Source organism: Schistocerca gregaria, chromosome 4, assembly GCF_023897955.1.
Source record: "Schistocerca gregaria isolate iqSchGreg1 chromosome 4, iqSchGreg1.2, whole genome shotgun sequence".
Taxonomy (NCBI): Eukaryota; Metazoa; Arthropoda; class Insecta; order Orthoptera; family Acrididae; genus Schistocerca; species Schistocerca gregaria.
The window spans coordinates 507,596,108-507,615,100 of NC_064923.1; the positions used below are offsets into that span (position 1 = coordinate 507,596,108).

The window sequence follows — 18,993 nt, forward strand, 5'->3', positions numbered from 1 at the left end:
CCCCATCGGAGGTTAGTCCTACCTCGCACGTGTGTGTGTGTGTGTGTGTGTGTGTGTGTGTGTGTGTGTGTGTGTGTGTGTGTCGCCGTCCTCCTCCTCCTCCTCCTCCTCCTCCTCCTCCTTTGGTACTACATCCCGTGATGGTACTTGTACTCCTTAATAATTTTCTGCCATTCCTCTCTGGACTTCGCTGTGGGCCTCCAGTTACGGCAAACGACTCTGGCAGCGTCCTCTCCAACTTCGTCGCTCAATGTCAATCTAGGTCGTCCTCTTGCTCTTCTCCCTCATTCAAGTTCACTGCAGCAGGTTTTCCTTTTCTTGTGATCTCAGTTTGTTTTCACCTTGCTTCGTAACTGTAGGTGTTTCTGAGTCATAAGTAAGTATTGGCGTATCAGCTTTTTGTAAAGCTGGCACTTAGTCCCTCGTGATATAAGCTTGGATTTAAAATGTCGAAACATTCCAAAGTAGCATATGTTAGAAGCTCTTACGCGAGCCATAATTTCAGTAAAGGTGTTGCCATTTGCTTCTATCTTTGAGCCCATACAGGTGAAACATTCCACTCACTCAAATGTTATTCCATCAAGGGTTATTGTGGGCTGTAAGGGTTGGTTAGTGTCATTATACATATACTTCGTCTCTCCTTCATTAATTCTCAGGCTGATCTTCTGTGCACTCAGTTTTGGAGCTGAAAATGCACTTTGTAGATATCTAAGTGTTCTGCTCACTAAATCCAAGTCATCTGCATATCCCAGCAGTTGTACAGACTTACAGTAGGTAGTGCCTCTTGTCTGAACACCCGATTCACTTACCACTTTTTCAAGCGCTAGGTTGAAAAGCAGGCAGGAATGCCCATCTCCTTGCCTCAGCCCAGCTCAAGTGGGAAACTGAGGTGATATAGACTTGACTGCACTCGTACGGTTCACTAGGGATACTTTCGGGTGACCTCTATGAAATGCACCAATTTTCCAGCCACTCGAAATTCCCGCACTACCTCATAAAGTGTGGCCCGGTTTATTGTGTCATATGGAGATTTAAAGTCAATGAAAAGATGGTGCACACCAACATTGAATTCACTGGTCTTTTCTACTATTTGTAGGAGTGTAAATACCTGGTTTACAGTTGACTTTCCTGGTCATAACCCACATTAACAGCTTCCAATATCATCTTCTGCTATAGTGAAAGTCTACTACACAGGATGTTTGATAGTACTTTATATATAATGTTGAAAAGTTTTATGCCTCTGTAGTTGGTGCATTCAAATAGATCGCCTTTCTTATGCACCAGACACACTATCCCTACATTCCATTCTTCTGGTATCTCTCCCTTTTCCCAGATGAGGCACACAATCTTGTAGATTCTACGATTTAGCTCAACTCCTCCAGCTTTCAATAGTTAATATGTTATATTGTCAGTCCCTGGTGCTTTATTGTTCTTCAATCAGGCAATTGCTTTGTTCACTTCTCCTTGGGAAGGGGGAGGTACTATTGACATCATCTTCTGGAGCGACTGGGATATCTTCAATAGGCGACGCTGAAGTATCCGACAGTTCACTAAAATACTCTACCCAATGCTCCAATACCTCTTGATAATCGGTTAGTAGTGTCCCATTTTTTACTTTTAGACAGGTTGATGTGCAGCTTAAATGCTCTTCTTTCCCTATTAATTTTCTGATAAAATTTTCTAACATTATTTGTTTTTACAATTGTCTCCAGTTCTTCAACCTTCCTTCTTTCCCATTCCCTTTTCTTTCTCCGATGCATTTTTTTCTCTTATTTGCTTTTATCTTGATAATTTCTTACCCCTAAAAGAGCATACATCTCAAGCATTTTCCTGTACGTCTGCTTTTTCTCCTGACTTATTCTCTTACATTCTTCATCAAACCAGGAATTCCTCGGTTGTTTTCCTTCTTTCCCTAGCACTTCTTCTGCTGCTTTAATTAGTGCATCCCTGCCAGCGCTCCATTCCTGATCCAAGTTATCACTTACACTAAGGATGTATAATGCAAGACTCTCAGCAACCTTCTCAGAGTACGTTTTAGAGATGTCTTAATTTTTTAACTTCGATACCATATACTTACTTTGAGGTGTTCCTTTAACTTTTATTGCATTGGATATTAGAGCTCTTAGTTTCACAATTACAAGGTAGTGGTCTGAATCTACATTAACTCCCCTGTAAGTTCGTACATCTAGTAAGTTTCAGGAACGCCTGCCCTCAATAATTACGTGATAAATTTGATCGAAGATACGTTGATCAGGACTACACCATGTTGCTTTATGAATCCTTTCGTGTGGGAACATAGTGCTATCTACGGTCACGTTATGTGACAGTGCTAACTAAATGACTCTGTGGTCTTTGTCATTTGCGTATTCATGGAGGCTGTGCTTTACTATTGCTGGGAGGTAATGTTCTTCTTTATCAATCTGTGCACTGAGGTCTCCAATAATTATTTTAGTATCATACACAGGGAATCTGTCGTAAGTTCACTCGAGATTCTCAAAGAAGGTGTCTTTATCCTGGCCATCTGATACTTCTGTGAGTGCATGTACATTGATTAATGAGTAGTTTGAGAATCGGGTCTTCAATCTCATATGTGAGATCCAAGATGATGTTCCAGTGAATCCACTCACAAGGTGTTTAAATTTTTATCTTACCGCGAACCCTGTACCAAATTCATGGTGGCTCTCTGAACCACGGTAGAAAATTATCCAGCTTCCCATATCAAACACTCCATGTTCAGTCCATCGTATTTCCTGTAGGGCAATTATGTCTGCCTTGATTTTATCGAGCTGACGTAGCAGCGACCTCAGGGCCCCCGCCCTGTACAGCGATTGTACATTCCAGGTTCCAATAAACACATCATTTTTTTGTTTGAATTTAAGAGTGTCATGTCGCCGTCTATAAATCCATACGGCTTCTTTACTCTGAGGTTTCTGAACAAGTTTTTTTTCCGTGAAGGAGTTGTTAGCCTCTTGCCCAGCCTCCATCTTGGAGGACCAGGATTTGTATGAGGTTTACTCCTTCAGGGAACTTCACTACGCTTATAGAGCACTCCCTGTCCTGTGTTGTGGGACACACTTTGTCTGGCTCCTTTGCCAAGAGCACTCCGGCTTGGTTGACCCTGCCAGTAGCTACGCTACCTCCGACAAAGCTCTTCACTTCATCGGAGCACGCAAACACTCCCGCTCGACACTGAAGGTACCTTCGATAAGGCGGTGTCCCCTGGGAAGGGTCTGTTGTCCTTAGCGTAAGTAACGGAGGGTCAGGTGACCTCAGCAATTTGGTCCCATAGGAACTTATCACAAATTTCCATAAGTTTAATAAACACAACAGATGCACCTAACAGAGACTCTCCTTCAATATCGACAATAGTCTGCCAATGCCGAGGTAACTTTCCGATTCTGCAACTGTAGAAATCGCGCGGTTTTGATGCGAAGAACTCACGGAGTTCTGATCGGAGTGCATTTTAGTCCAGAAAGGAGTTTCCTTGAAGGTTGTTCGATAGAGAGCGGAAAAGGTGAAAATCTAATGGCTGACGAACAGGTGAATAAGGTGGATGTGGAATGACTTCCCAAATCAGCTACTGCACAATGTTTTTTTTTTAACAGTTGAGCAAAGTACTTGCCGGGCGTTATAGTGGAGTAGTATCATTTCATACAGTGTTCCTGGTGGTTGTTCTTGGATTGTGTCTGCGAGACATCTCCGTTGTTGACAATAAACAATAAAAGTCATCAGTGATGGTACACCTCGGGACATGACATCTTTAGTGGATGCGTGCAGATCTTGGTATGTGGAGTTCCTGCTACGTTTGGGCCAACCATTCCTTTCCTTTCTTTTCTTTATGTTAGCATACAGAGAGTATTTCTCGTCATCAGTAACAAAACAGGATAGGAATGATCAGTGTTGTTTTCGAGCCAAGTGATGGCGAGCAAACAGATGCGCATAAGAAACCTGCTGATTTTTGTGATTTCATCTTAGAGCATGCAGTACCCTTACTCCGATTTTCGACCCTTCACAATTGCATGAAAATGTCGCATGACGGTGGAATGATCACTGTTCATCATATTGCCGAGTTCGTGAGTACACTGCCTCGGGTAACTGTGGATTAATGCTTTTAAATGACGTTCATCAAACTCCAAAGGTCTTCCTGATTGCGGAGAGTCAGTAATGTCAAAAAGATCCTCCTAAAAACGACAAAAACATTTTCTTGCCGCACTCTGTCCAGTGGAATTATCCCCATTGTTTATGGCAGCCCCCGCCGCTGCCATCACCGTTCTGCTGAACTCAAGCAGAAGAATATGTCGGAAATGTTTCAATGTCTCCGCTAGACACTTCATTTTCTAGTGTCCACAGCTACACTCACTATATCCAAATGATAGAGTGACAATATGTAAATTCAAACAGGAACGGTGAACTACAAATAAAACATTACAATAAATAAAATCATAGAAACTGGAATACAAACATGCAAAACAAAAACGCTACGAATTTATGCATCAGCCTAATAATTGAAGAAATACCTCGACATGCACAAGAAGATGCAAGTATGACAAGACTGATAGAAAGGCAGTTCATAACCCACATACCCTAAACGTCTGTTGCAGAAGAAATGTTGATGTGGTGGGGGAATAGGACTATGTGGAACCTGTTCTTCCCAATTAATTTTTTGAAAGTGTTCCCACAAATTACGAGAATCAATGACCTCTGGTGCTTATCTATGAGCATCTCCCTCTATCCAATCTCTTACGCATGACATCTTTATCCTTTCTTTTTAGCTATGAGCTGAATCATTAAATTCCGCAATAAAATCAATAGGGTGGACATTACCATAAGGTTTAAGATTCTTAAACTTTTGTAATTAACAAATGCTGCTTCATTAGATACTGTGTGTATATTGGGGCTACATTTTGGAATTTTTAACACTGTTTTCAATTTCAGAGGATTCTGATTCGTTTATAATTTGATAATTTTTACAGTTTAATTAACTTGCATTTCATTTACGCATATCTGTATTTTGTTGTTCAGATTCAACTTCATTTGCTTAGTCTGTAATTCAAGCTCATTCCTGTTGTCAGAACGCTTTTACAACAGTTCTTAAGGTTTTATGTAAAACATTCTCAGTTGTCTTGCCGCGTCCATTCGGGATAAAATCTCAAGCCTTCGACAATAGTCTCCATCGTCGTTGTCAGGAGAAACTGTCTTCACTGCTGTTGTGGTGGCCTTGTGTAGCCCGTGGTCGCCATCTGGTTGGCCGGCGATTGCTTACTGCTGTCGCAGACGGTGTCAATGTCCGCGCTGGTGGCGCCAATGCTTCCGTGGGAACGTAAACCCTGCAAGGGATGTTGTATTGCTTCTCTGCACCGAGCGTTCGTTTCCATGCACTGCTCAGACAGTATCCGCTATTACAGGTAAAGTTCTCCTCGGTCATTCTTATATCGATAGCCTCCTTAATAACAGAATCCCAGTATGAGGAGGCACGGGTCAAAATTTTTATTTCATCAAACAGTATTTTGTGTTTGTTCGGGAATCTGTGCTCCGCAACTGTCGATTTCTCAAATTCTCTTTTTTTTAATATGCCATTGGTGTTCTGTACAGCGGTTGGAAACTGTAGGAATGGTCTGACCTATATGATTGCCTCCACATCGCCGACCAATGACAAGCCGACCACGGGCTATATGAGGCCACCACAGCAGCAATGAAGACAGTCAGGTGCTCCTGACGATAAGTAAGGAATAAGTAAACAATTAACAAAGTGTTTTGCATCAAGGTGGACACACAATTCCCATACTGTTGTTTTTCTATGCAAGTACGGGCCAAATGGAAGACTTCCAAGATAAAGTTATTGTCATGGATAGTAGTCATCAAACAATCCTCCTCCTCCTCCTCCTCCTCCTCCTCCTCCTCCCCCCCCCCCCCTCCTCCTCCATCTCCCCCAACGAGTTGTGGAGCATGGAGGCAAATTGAGATGGCAAGCAAATTCATGGCGCATAGTGGGATTGATGGTCTTGAATAGGTGGGTGTGCTGGCTGGTCAGGTGGTGGTGAGGTCATGTGAGGAGACAGCATAGGTACAGTTTCAGATGGGAAGGTGTAGGTCAAATTAATGAGGTCCAATGTCACTGTGTGGGTGTTGCTATTGATGACAACCTTTAGTGTAAGATTGTCATGCCCAGCATTCTTGTAAGAGCTTGAGTATGGAGATTGGAGACCAGGCATGGCCCTTTCAGTCTGGATCATTGTGTGTGGCAATGGCCAAATCTGTACGAATAAATGAAAGTGGGGAGCCATGTTGAGAAACAGTTTGAGGATGGATGTTCACAATGGGCAGCCCATCCAGGAAGCCCAGTGTGCCAGAGGCAGAAATGGTAGCAGAAGCCTTGATAAATTCCCCAGGTATCAGAAGTTGCCCACCATAGACAAGCTAACTCATAGAGGCATACAGGTCCATCTTGAAGCTATTGCACTGGATAGAAGGACAATGGGGAGTGCAGTAGTTGATGCTGTGTCATGGGTAAAGTAGAGCAGTTTTCAAAGTGCGATGCCATTACTCTTAATACAATTGACGGCTAGTTGGTATGTGGTGGTGGTGATTATGGGTGCTGCAGAATCAGGCAAGGTCACTGAACAGCTGGAGATCAAATGCCCATCTACAATCCACAATGATGTAGAGTGGGGAACCAAAAAGAGCTATCCACATACTCGTGGATGCCTGTGCCACAGCTGAGATCTTAGGGACTGGGACTGCTTCTGGAAAGTGTGTGAATTGATCAATTATATTGAAAGATACTGCTGGCTGCCTGAGACGTGGGAGGGCACCAGCAATATCAACATGGACATGGAAAATCCTCCCTGTAGCCTCAGGGAAATTATCAGCAAGAGTATGTACATGATGAACTACTTTACTACATGGACAAACCGCATAGCAATGGGCCCAACTGTGGCAATGTGAGTGGGCTGCCATGACATACACAGTGATGGGTAACAGCTCTGGTAATGGGCTTAGCGCCAGGGTGGCCTGCGAAGGTGCCATGTCCTGCTGATAGGAGTGGTTGAGGGTTGGGTGTGGAGGTTGACTGGTCAGTTTTGTGTCTGTACCAAGGATAGAGATACACCCCAATATGAGGCCAATGTTTGCATCAGGATGATAAGAGTCCAGTTGTGTACTGATCTCTTACGCTGCAACGAGTGATCCCGGCAACTCTTGATAGTGTCAGCAACAATACTGTCCATCGCCAAGATGTACTGAATGTCTGTGCTGAACAGAGAGGTATAATCCAACTGGAGTGTTGAACAGTGATTATTGGTCTGCTGGAAGGCGTGTGTGATGGGTTTGTTTTCGGTAAACAAAGTTCCCATCCTCCATCAGTGGCTGAAAGTAGTGGAATGCCTCATAGAGGGCAAGCAGCTCCCTGTCATAGGCACTCCATTGATGTTGTGCAGGCATGACCTTCACTTAAACGAGGACCAACAGTTGCCAGGAACCATTGAAGTGTTGCTGCAAGGATCCACCTAAAACATGCTGTTGACCATCATTGTCAGCTGGGTGTCATGACATAGATGAACCAAAAGTGCAACATTAGGAAGACCGTTCTTGGCAGCAGTGAAGGCGACATCCGTCTCGTGCATCAAAGGAATGGGATTGTTGCCCTTTGTGTTAGGACCAGAAAGTGCATCTGTCAATGACCCTTGAAAGGAGGCTGTGATGGGGAGGTGACAATGGTAAATTATGGCATCCTGAGGATTTGGTAGAGTTGCCAAAAAGTTCCTGTGCACTGAATTCCACTAACAGCCTGAAATTTTTCAGGGAGGAGAGTGATGCCCTGTGCACATATCTGATGGTCCAGGAATCTCACCTGGGCGGTACCCAAGATGCATTTAGAAGGACTAATGATAACCCTAAAATATTTGAGCAACTGAAATACTGCTGACACATGTTCACTGTGTTGCTGTGATAAAGAAGAAGACACCAGATTGTCGTCAAGATAAGGGAAGCAAAAGGGTTGGTCACATAGCACATTGCCGATATGTCACTACAATATTTGAGCAGCATGTTGGAGACCAGTTGGCGTGTAAAGCAATTCGAAGAGGCCCAAGGGAGTGGTGATGCCTGTCTTCAGAATGTCTTCTGTGGAGACTGGTGTCTCAGTTAATCAAATATTTGGAGTACTATGTCATGGTTAAATGGCTTTCACATTACAACCAAACGTTTCGTCCCCATTTGTAGGAGACTTTATCAAGGGGGATCGTAGCTTCTTTGAATATCTGATTCATACCCTGGGCTCACTACTGACTGCAACAAAAATCCGACTCAGTGGCGTGATATCACATGTTTTGAATACCCAAGCGCAATTGCCCACTGTCGACTGCCAACGTCCGCTGTTGCTATTACCCCATGGTGGAAGACTGGTACACATCTTCTTCAGCACTGGAATCCAGACGTCACTCAGTTTCGCGCCCTCCTCCTTCCTACTGAAATTCCTTAGGTGTTCCACAATCTCTAAGGCCTTTCTGTACAGCCTTTCATAGTATTCGCTTGTGGCTGCCAGTATTTGAGTCCTATAAAAATGAATGTGGTGGTCTCCTGGCTGCAAATCACGTTCTGCTACAGCTGAATTGTCAATCTGCCCTCTTCTGCAATTGCCCTTGTGCTCTTCTAGTCGTGTTTTGACCATTCTTTTTGTAGTACCCACGTGCACCTCCCCACAACTACAGGGAGGAATCCTATAGATTCCTGCTTTTTCCGGCGTTTGGCGAGTATCCTGACCGGTTTCAGTTAATCTTGTGTCTTAGAGTGCCGGTTTTTTCTTTTATTTATTTTATTTTATCTTTTCGAAATTAAATATTGAAATTTTGGAATTTAATTACCACCATATTTTTTTAGCTAGGCTTCACTACCGGGATTGTCTGTTGGCGAGTATAATTTTGGGACGTGATTTACGCCGAAAAGCTATCGGAATTCGTTTTGCAAAATGTGAAATTTTAGATGCAGGTTCTATTTTGAAAGCAGTCCAATCGTATTCCACTGATTTGTGCCGTTAATATGCAGTCATTCACCAACAGACATCCCCACACAATGTAATCCATATTTACTTATCAAATTCATGAAAAAAGTGAGGGAAAAATATGATAATCGTAATGATAAACAATGAAATTAAATAATTGTTATTGCGCAAAATGAGCACAAACAACAGAATCTCTACCTGACTGCGACCGTATCGGGCATTGGCTGATGAAGAAGAGAGAGAAAAAAAGGTTGCTGGTCCGGTTCTCTTATCATAGATAATGAAATTACAGAGAGGTATTATTGTAATCATTGCGTCTATTAAGCAGCGGTAAAATCGTCTGAGCGCTAATGTGAGAAGACACAGTCACGAAATCCGGTAATACTTGGGATACGTTAGTCTTCGAGGTGGGTTTCCTGATTACCATAATTTTCCGCTTTTTCAAGATTTTTCCTATGCGGTCAGTAACGTCCTTAACGAAAGGTAGGAAATTTTTCGATTTTACCAGCCCTTGACATAGCTCTGATTTCTACACAGTGGCTTAACGTTCCTTTTACTTCAATGAACAAATAACCATTCTTAAACAATGCGTTGGTGGGCAACGGCCTTGCCGCAGTGGATACACCGGTTCCCGTGAGATCACCGAAGTTAAGCGCTGTCGGGCATGGTCGACACTTGGATGGGTGATCATCCAGGCCGCCATGCGCTGTTGCCATTTTTCGGGGTGCCAATTGAGGAGCTACTCGACCGAATAGTAGCGGCTTCGGTCAAGAATTAAATTTTATGTCCTCCAGCTGGACCACTATGCCGTTTAATGTAGTGATAAAATGTGCCGAATTCATGATATATGAATCCGCTTGGCCCACATACGGTCGTAATAATGCCGTCAAGACCTAGCACCCAATGCAGGCCTTTGGGGAACATGTAGTTTCTGCACATTCACCAATTCATAAGGTATTGATGGTAGCACATTGAACTGAATAGACCTTTCTGAACGCTCTGTTCGACAGAGGTCTTCCTTATTAACTATGTAACCGTTCTAAGGATTTTGTATGTGAGATTGTTACTCAGTTTTCTACACTGAAGAGCCAAAGAAACTTGTACACCTACCTAATATCGTGTATGGCCCCCATGTGCACGACATGGCATGGCCTCGACTGATGTCTGAAGTAGTGTTGGAGGGGCTTACACCATGAATCCTGCAGGGCTGTCCATAAATCCATAAGAGTACGACCTCCCCCCCCTCTCCCTCCCTCCCTAGTGGCTCGCCACTCTTAGGTGGGCTTGTATTTGGAAACCACGGGGCCCCAGCCTTTGCAGCACTTTTTTTCTCCCATGTTGCTTATCAGTCATCCTGCTATTTTTTCCCCTCCCTTAGGGAACATGTCTGGGGTGTTAATGGGAATGTTCTGCATTGTCTGTCGCTGACGTAAGAGCAGTCTCACCATTGTTGTCCGCTCCCTTTTCTTTTCTTTGCTTCCCTTCTCCTCTCGTTCCTCCGCTTCGGTGTTTGAGGGCCCTCTTCTTCTTCTTCTTCTTCTTCCTCCTCCCTGTGAGCTCCTGAAGGCCGGCCCACGGGCCTTAGGTGTAACAGGTGACTGGGTAACGCGTAATTCCCTGCCCTATGCCGACAAGTAGAATTCACATGTACCCTCTGGTACAGGCCAGGCTCAGGGAGGGGTGATTGCCTGAGCTGCAACTTTCCCAGATTGCCGATTGGTTCCTCTGTCAGATGTTTGGAAGGTGTGACTTGAGATGTGAACAGTCACCCAAGGTGCATGCGCCCATTTGTGATGGGCGCTCCCAGTTGGAAGGATTGCACCATCGGAGATGCGGGCAGTCATGAGGGATTTTCTCGCAATGAGCTAATCATCTTCACAATCAATGTGTACAAAACGTAAACATAATGGGACTAATGATTTAAAGACCCTTCTCACTGCACCGCAGTTCCTCGTGACCTCAATTACCGAAGACAGTCAGTCCTTCAGCATGGTAAAACCATTTAATATTCAGAAAGGTGTTGATGTGATTGCCGGCCCTGCGAAATGCTGCTCTCGTTTATGGAATGGCACTATGCTTTCGGAGACTACCTCTGATTCTCTAGCCCAAGTACTGCTCACTGCCTCGCTTCTCCATGGTTACACTGTTCGTGTCAAGGCCCAAAGAACTTTGAATTCTTCCTGTGGTGTCATTTACACTAGGCTGCTCGACGGTCCAACTGCGGCCGAAATCCGATCTTCGCTCTCTGAACAGGGTGTCATTGTTGTCCATGGTGTAATGAAAAAGGTAGATTCGTCCTTAGTGCCCACCTGCACTCTTTTTCTCACCTTTGACAGAGTGGTGCTTCTGTCCAAGATCAAAGCAGGCTATGAAATTGTCACATTCTGGCCGTAAATGCCAAACCTGATGCGCTGCTACCAGTGTCATCATTTAAACCACACTGTATCAACTGCATTGGCGGCCATGCCGCCTCCCCTCAGGATTGTCCCGCGTATCTTGATGTGTGGGCTGTTCAAGAGATCCGGGTAAAGGAGAAAGTGCCCTACCCAGTTACTCGTGAGTTACTGGCTAGTCACAGACCCTGCATTCTCCCGTCTGTTCTTGTTACCTTTCGCTCCAATAAGGCCATGGCACGCAGGTGTGTGACTTCCAATTTAGCTCTGAGGTTGTGAAATCGCCCAGTGTCAAGGTAGCATCGCGATCCCCTGTCTAGCTATGCAACAAGCCATCCAGCTCTCGCCTCAAGGGATGAAGCCACTAGCTACACAACTGGTAGGCCAGGAAGGACAGGAGGAGTACACCCATGACGATTTCCTCCATTCCTCCAGCCAAATAACACCCAAGTCTTCCTCTTATCAGAAAGGCACGAAGAAGTCCACCAAAGGCAAACGGTCTTCTCCTTCGCCGACTCGAAGATCCCCTTTGATGGTGTCGCCACGTGATACCCCAGCCTGACTGGCCCCTCTGTGACGTCGATGCGCACCAACAACCGTTTTTAAGAGCTGGACTCCACAGGCCGACCGCACAAGTACGCCAATTATTCTGAGGACCCCATGGAGCAGGATCCTCCTGCTTCTGTGCCCTCTAGTAGCGACTCTTCACAGGCTGTCACTTGGCAGATGACGAGACGACACCCCTACATCTCTTCCTCGACATGACTCTCCTCTAAGCGAACGTTCGCGGCCTTTAGTCTCACAAAGACGATATATGGCTGCATTTAGCATCGCAATGTCCCCTTGTACTGTACCTTCAGGAAACGAAATTGCACCCTCAAGACTGTGTAGAGCTTTCACATTTCTTGCAAGTTCGTTTTGACCTTCCCCGTATGGTCAGCATACCATCTCATGGGGACGTCATGCTGCTCTTACGGAATGATATTCGTAGTCAACTCATCTCTCTGCCCCCCTGTGGGTTTGGGGGTAAGAATAGACCCACGGTATTCCTGCCTGTCGTAAGAGGCGACTAAAAGGAGTCTCAAACGTTTTGGCCTTGTGAGATGGTCCCCTAACGGGTTTGACCTCCATCCTTCTAAATTTTCCGAAGAGCGAGCCGATTGGGGAAGGGCGCCTTACAAGGAGCGATGTGTCCATCATGCATTACCATCTCTAGCCAGGTTTGTCGTCATCGCTTAGCAGTCCCGCTCACCTACCATCTCTTGGGCGTGGATTTGTTCTTGGGTGCAGTTTATTGCAGTCTGCTATGCTGTGTCTCTATATGTGCCAATGACGATATTGGACTACATCACCTGAAATCCAGCACGGTAGCCAGTCCGTTGTGGTGGGGCCGCCATGTACCCTGTTGGTTGTAGCCCCCTGACTACACAGGGATCGCTCTGCTGATGCCAGCGCCGTTAACTCCCCACATATGCCAAGGAGTAAATGCCCATCTCCTTGGGGCATTGGGACTCCCGGCAATGGCCATCCTGTCAGGTGGTCATTGCTGCGGCTGGGTGGCGCCCGTGGGGAGGGCCCTTGGTCGGAGTAGGTGGCATCAGGGCAGATGACCCGCAATGAAGCGTGGTACATCATCTCTTGCTGGCGGCCAGCCGCCAGCAGTCTCTAAGCGTTCCAGGGCTCAATACAACGCAACTACATATGATCCCAAATCGTTCCCCTCCCTGGCTACACCACGGGAGGAACGAAAGACTAAGGATGCTAGCGAACCATACTCGCCCCGCTACCGGGTGTGTACGAAAGCTGATGGTGAATCCTTTACATCCATGAAGCCTCAGTTCTTCGTCAAGCACTTAGAGGACAAGTTCGGGGAGGTGGAGGGCTTGTCCAAAATGCGCTCGGGCTCGGTTTTGATCAAATCGGCGTCCTCCGCCCAGTCCCGCCGGTTACTCGATTGTAAGAAGCTGGGGGATGTTCCGGTTACAATCACGCCCCATAAGAGTCTTAATATGGTCCAGGGCATAATATTCCATCGGGACCTTCTATTGCAGTCCGATGACGAGCTTCGCGCCAATTTAGAGCGGCGAGGTGTTCACTTCGTCCGGCGCGTACATCGTGGTCCAAGGGATAAGCAGGTTGCCACCGGTGCCTTCATCTTGGCCTTCGAGGGTGATACTTTACCTGAGAAGGTCAAGGTGATGGTATATCGTTGTGACGTCAAGCCATATATCCCTCCCCCGATGCGGTGCTTCAAGTGCTGGAAGTTCGGGCATATGTCTTCCCGCTGTACTTCCAGCCTCACATGTCGAGATTGTGGACACCCATCACATCCCAATACTCCATGTGCTCCGCCTCCCATCTGTGTAAACTGCGGAGAGCACCACTCGCCTTGCTCGCCGGACTGCAGGATCTTCCAGAACGAGCGCAAAATCATGGAGTATAAGACCCTGGACCGCCTGACATACACTGAGGCCAGGCGGAAGTTCGAACGCCTCCATCCTGTTTGAATGACTGCCTCTTACGCCGCGGCTACTACTGTTATGGCCCCATTAGCTCTCCCTCAGACTGCCATCTCTCAGAGCCGGAATGCTACACCTGCCCCCTTGATGGTGGAGGGCACTTCACTCCCTGCTGCTCCTGCACTACCTGCCTCAGGAGCAGCAACCCCCCAAACCATCGGGGACATCAGTCCCCACTTCTAAGCTGGGGAAGCCTCAAACTTCCCCGGCTCGAATAGCACGGAAAGGGTCCCTTCCTTCCCAGGTTTCCGCCTCTGGGAAGGGTGACGTCAGCCAATGGAAGAAAAGCAGACCAGCGGCTGGTCGCAGGGCTTCCCGCTCCTCCTCCGTCCCGGAGACTGACTCGCTGGAGCCCTCCCAGCCAATGAAACCCAAGGACCAGAGAGACAAGACGAAGAAGAAGACCTCTAAGGCCAAGGACCACGCGGTGACATCCACCCCACTGCTCCCTACAGGCTCTGCGTCCGAGGATAAGGTGGAGATCCGGGCGTCCGCTGAGGACCTGGATCTTGCCGGACCCTCGGACACCATGGAAGCAGATTGTACTGGTCCTCCATCGGTGGCAGCAGGTGACCCAGTGGCGTGATCTGCCTCCTCGGCCCCTTCACGCCTTTTTCGGACATGGGACAAAGCGATACTCCAGTGGAACTGCAGTGCTTTTTTCCACCACCTTGCTGAGCTTCGCCAACTCATCAGCAGTCACGCTTTCCTCTGCATTGCCCTACAGGAAACTTGGTTTCCGGCAATGCGGACCCCTGCCCTACGTGGGTATCGGGGTTATTACAAGAACCGGGCAGCTTATGAGAGGGTATCTGGTGGAGTCTGCGTCTACATCCTTAACTCTGTCTACAGCGAATGTGTACCTCTTCACACGCCTTTAGAGGCTGTCGCTGTAAGAATGTGGACGCCTCAGCCTATTACTGTCTGCAGTTTGTATCTTCCGCCAGATGGTGATGTCTCGCGTCATGTGTTGGCTGCATTGATAGCACAACTGCCTCCTCCTTTTGTGTTACTGGGCGACTTTAATGCCCATAACCCCCTGTGGGGTAGCGCCGCGATTACTGGCCGGGGTAGAGATGTCGAGACTCTTCTCTCACAGCTTGACCTCTGCCTCTTAAACACGGGAGAGCCGACACATTTCAGCGTCGTCCATGGGACATTTTCGGCCATCGACCTTTCTATCTGCAGCCCCGGACTTTCACCATCCATCCACTGGAGTGTCCATGACGACTTATGTGGTAGTGACCATTTCCCCATCTTTCTGTCACTACCACAGCGTCACTCTTCTGAACGCCCCTCCAGATGGGCTCTGAATAAGGCCGATTGGGGCTTGTTCTCCTCTCTCGCCACTATCGCACCTCCTTCCCCTGACACCATTGATGCGGTGGTTCAGTCGGTCACCACCGGCATCGTTTCTGCGGCGGCATCTGCGATTCCCTGTTCATCCGGGTCCCCTCGGCGGAGGACTGTGCCTTGGTGGGCGCCCGAGATCGCAGAGGCGATTAGAGATCGCCGGCGGGCTCTTCAACACCATAAGCGGCACCCGTCCTTGGAGAACCTCATCGTTTTTAAACAGCTCCGTGCCCGTGCCCGACGCCTTATTCGCCGACGGAAGCAGGAGTTCTGGGAACGGTATGTTTCCACCATTGGCGTCCGTACCTCTGCATAGCAGGTTTGGGCTAAGATTAGGCGACTCCATGGCTATCGGCCGCCTGTCTCTGTCCCTGGGCTTTCGCTGAATGGAGTGGTGTGTACTGACTCCGACACGATTGCGGACCAGTTAGCAGCGCATTTTGCTCAGTGTTCCGCATCTACGAATTACCCACTGGCCTTCCGCTCCTGGAAAGAGCGGTTGGAAAGTTGGAGGCTTTCCTTTAACACGCGCCACGCGGAGTCGTACAATGCAAACCTTTCAGCGACTGGGAATTCCAGAGTGCCCTATCTGCTTGCCCTGATACGGCTCCTGGGCCAGACCGCATCCACAGCCAGATGCTGAAACACCTCTCTGTGAATTGCCAGCGACGCCTCCTAGATGTTTTCAACCGCATCTGGGTTGAGGGTGTGTTCCCGTCTCAATGGCGAGAAAGCATCGTCCTCCCCATGTTGAAACCTGGCAAGAACCCGCTGGAGGTGGACAGCTACCGCCCCATAAGCCTCACCAACGTTCTTTGCAAGTTGCTAGAACGTATGGTGAGCCGGAGGTTGAGTTGGCTCCTCGAGTCTCGAGGCCTTCTGGCTCCGTCTCAGGGTGGGTTCCGCAAAGGCCGCTCTGCCGTCGATAATCTGTTCTCCCTAGAGTCTGCCGTCCGTACAGCCTTTGCACGCCGCCAACATCTGGTTGCCGTCTTCTTAAACATGCGGAAGGCGTACGATACGACTTGACGATATCACATCCTGGCCACACTTCATGGGTGGGGTCTTAGGGGCCCGCTCCCGATTTTTATTCAGAATTTTCTGTCGTCTCGTTCCTTCCGCGTGCAAGTTGCTGCGTCCCATAGTTCCTCCCGGGTCCAGGAGAACGGGGTCCCACAGGGGTCTGTCCTCAGTGTCTCCCTGTTTTTAATTGCGATCAATGGGCTCGCTGAGGCGGTGGGATCGTCCGTCGCAGCTTCGTTGTATGCAGACGACTTCTGCCTCTACTACAGCTCCGCTGGCATTGCAGTTGCTGAGCGCCAGTTGCAGGGCGCTATCCGCAAGGCGCAGTCGTGGGCTGTAGCGCACGGCTTCCAGTTTTCGGCCGCTAAGACCTGCGTTGTGCATTTCTGCCGGCGTCGCACGGTTCACCCTGAGCCACGCCTTTACGTTGACGGTGAACCTCTTGCTGTGGTAGAGACGCATCGGTTCTTGGGACTGGTATTTGATGCCCGTTTGACTTGGCTGCCTCATATTAGGCAGCTTAAACAAACATGCTGGCGGCATTTAAACGCTCTCCGTTGCCTTAGCCACACCGGATGGTGTGCCGATCGGTCCACCCTTCTCCGGCTGTATCAAGTGCTGATCCAGTCCCGCCTTGATTATGGGTGTGTGGCTTATGGTTCCGTATCGCCATCAGCATTGCAATTGCTGGATCCCATCCATCACTGCGGGATCCGACTCGCCACAGGAGCATTTCGGACAAGCCCTGTTGACAGCTTACTTGTGGAGGCCAGTGTTCCTCCATTGCGGAACTGGCGCGACCGACTTCTGGCCGCTTATGCTGCCCACGTTTGTAGCATGCCAGGGCATCCCAACTACCGTCTCCTGTTCCCACACTCGATCGTCGATCTTCCGGACAGGCGGCCCCGGTCAGGGTGTACGATCGCGGTTCGCATCCGGGCTCTACTGTGTGGGATTGAGTTTTTTCCTCTCCCGCCTGTTTTCCGGGCCAATCTCCGTCTGCCCCCTTGGTGTGTGCGCCGACCATGCATTCGGCTGGATTTGGCACAGGGTCCGAAAGACTCGGTCCCTCCTCCGGCCCTCCGCCGCCGCTTTGTTTCTCTCCTTGCCGAGTTTCCCGAATCTGCCGTGGCCTATACCGACGGTTCGATGGTCTCTGGTCGCACTGGTTACGCTCTTACTCTAGAGGATCATTGTGAGCAACGGTCGCTGGCACCCGGGAACAGTGTGTACACTGCCGAGTTGGTTGCCATCTATCGCGCCCTAGAATATATCCGCTCCCGCTCAGGTGAGTCCTTTGTCATCTGTAGTGACTCCCTGAGTGGTTTACGAGATCTTGAACAGTGCTTTCCTCGTTCCCGTCTGGTGATGGCCATCCACGAGTCGCTCCACGCTCTTGCCCGTTGTGGCCGCTCCGTGGTCTTTGTTTGGACCCCAGGTCATGTCAGCATCCCGGGCAATGAGCGGGTTGACACGCTGACTAAACAGGCAGTGAGTTCACCGGCTCTGGAACTCGGCCTTATGGAGTGTGATCTCCTGTCGCTTTTGCGCCAGAAAGTGCTTGGTGCCTGGGGTGACGAGTGGCGCACCCTGCCCACGCCCAACAAACTTCGGGCGGTGAAGGAGACGACTGGTGTGTGGTGCTCCTCCATGCGGGCCTCTCGGAAAGACTCTGTCGTCCTCTGCCGGCTGCGTGTTGGCCACACGTGGCTGACGCACGGCCATTTGTTGCGCCGGGAGGACCCACCGCTATGTCGCTGCGGGGCAGCTCTGACGGTGGTCCACATTTTGGTGGACTGCCCGCTTTTAACAGGACTCAGGCAGACGTTTGCGCTGCCTGATACTCTCCCTGCCCTTTTATGTGATGACGTTGCTATGGCGGACCTCGTGTTGAGTTTTATTCGGGCAGGGGGTTTTTATCGTATGATTTGAGTGTTTGTCCTTTTATTTCCTGTATTGACTTGGGCCTTTGGCCTGTGGTTTTAAACTGTGGGTTTTAATGTCATTTGGTGGTTGGCTTTTCCTTATTTTCATGGTCGGCCAACCACCTTCACACTCGGTGTGATTTTAGTTCCGTTTGTCTGGTCTTTGTCTGTCTTTCTTGTATTGTGTCGTCCCTTGTCTCAGTTCTCCGTTTTTAACGACTGACAGTTTTTATTTCGTGTGATTTTATCGTGGAACAAGGGACCGATGACCTTAGCAGTCTGGTCCCTTCCATCCCACACCCAACCAATCATCTCTCTGACTACCCATCTTCAAGCTGTTGCCGTTCGCCTTCTCCTTCCCCACCTGATTTTTTTCCCTCTGTACCATTTATGTCCCTCCATCATTCGATGTCATCAGGGCAGACTTCCTTCAGCTTATTGGGCAACTAGCTCCTCCATTTTTGATACTCATGACTTTAATGCACGTCATCCCCTTTGTGGTTCTCCCAAGACCTTTCAGAGAGGTACCCTCTTGGTTGACCTTTTTAACCAAATTAACCTCTTCTGCCTTAACACTGGTGCACCAACTTTCCTTTCTGACTCCTCACACACCTTTTCTCAATGGGACCTATCCTTCTGCACTGCCCAGCTTGCCCATCGTCTTGAGTGGTCCATTCTTTCGGAAACCTACTCGAGCGACCGCTTCCCTTTTGTTGACTCCTACCCCATCTGCGTGCCCAACCAAATGGCAGCTTAGTAAGGCTGCCTGGCAGCTTTACTCC

At 48.4% G+C, this 18,993-nt stretch overlaps 1 pseudogene; it reads left to right on the plus strand.

Moving 5' to 3' along the window:
• Window positions 1-9,595: 9,595 nt before the first annotated feature.
• Window positions 9,596-9,713, plus strand: LOC126268394 (5S ribosomal RNA; annotated as a pseudogene).
• The last annotated feature ends 9,280 nt before the right edge of the window (window positions 9,714-18,993 follow it).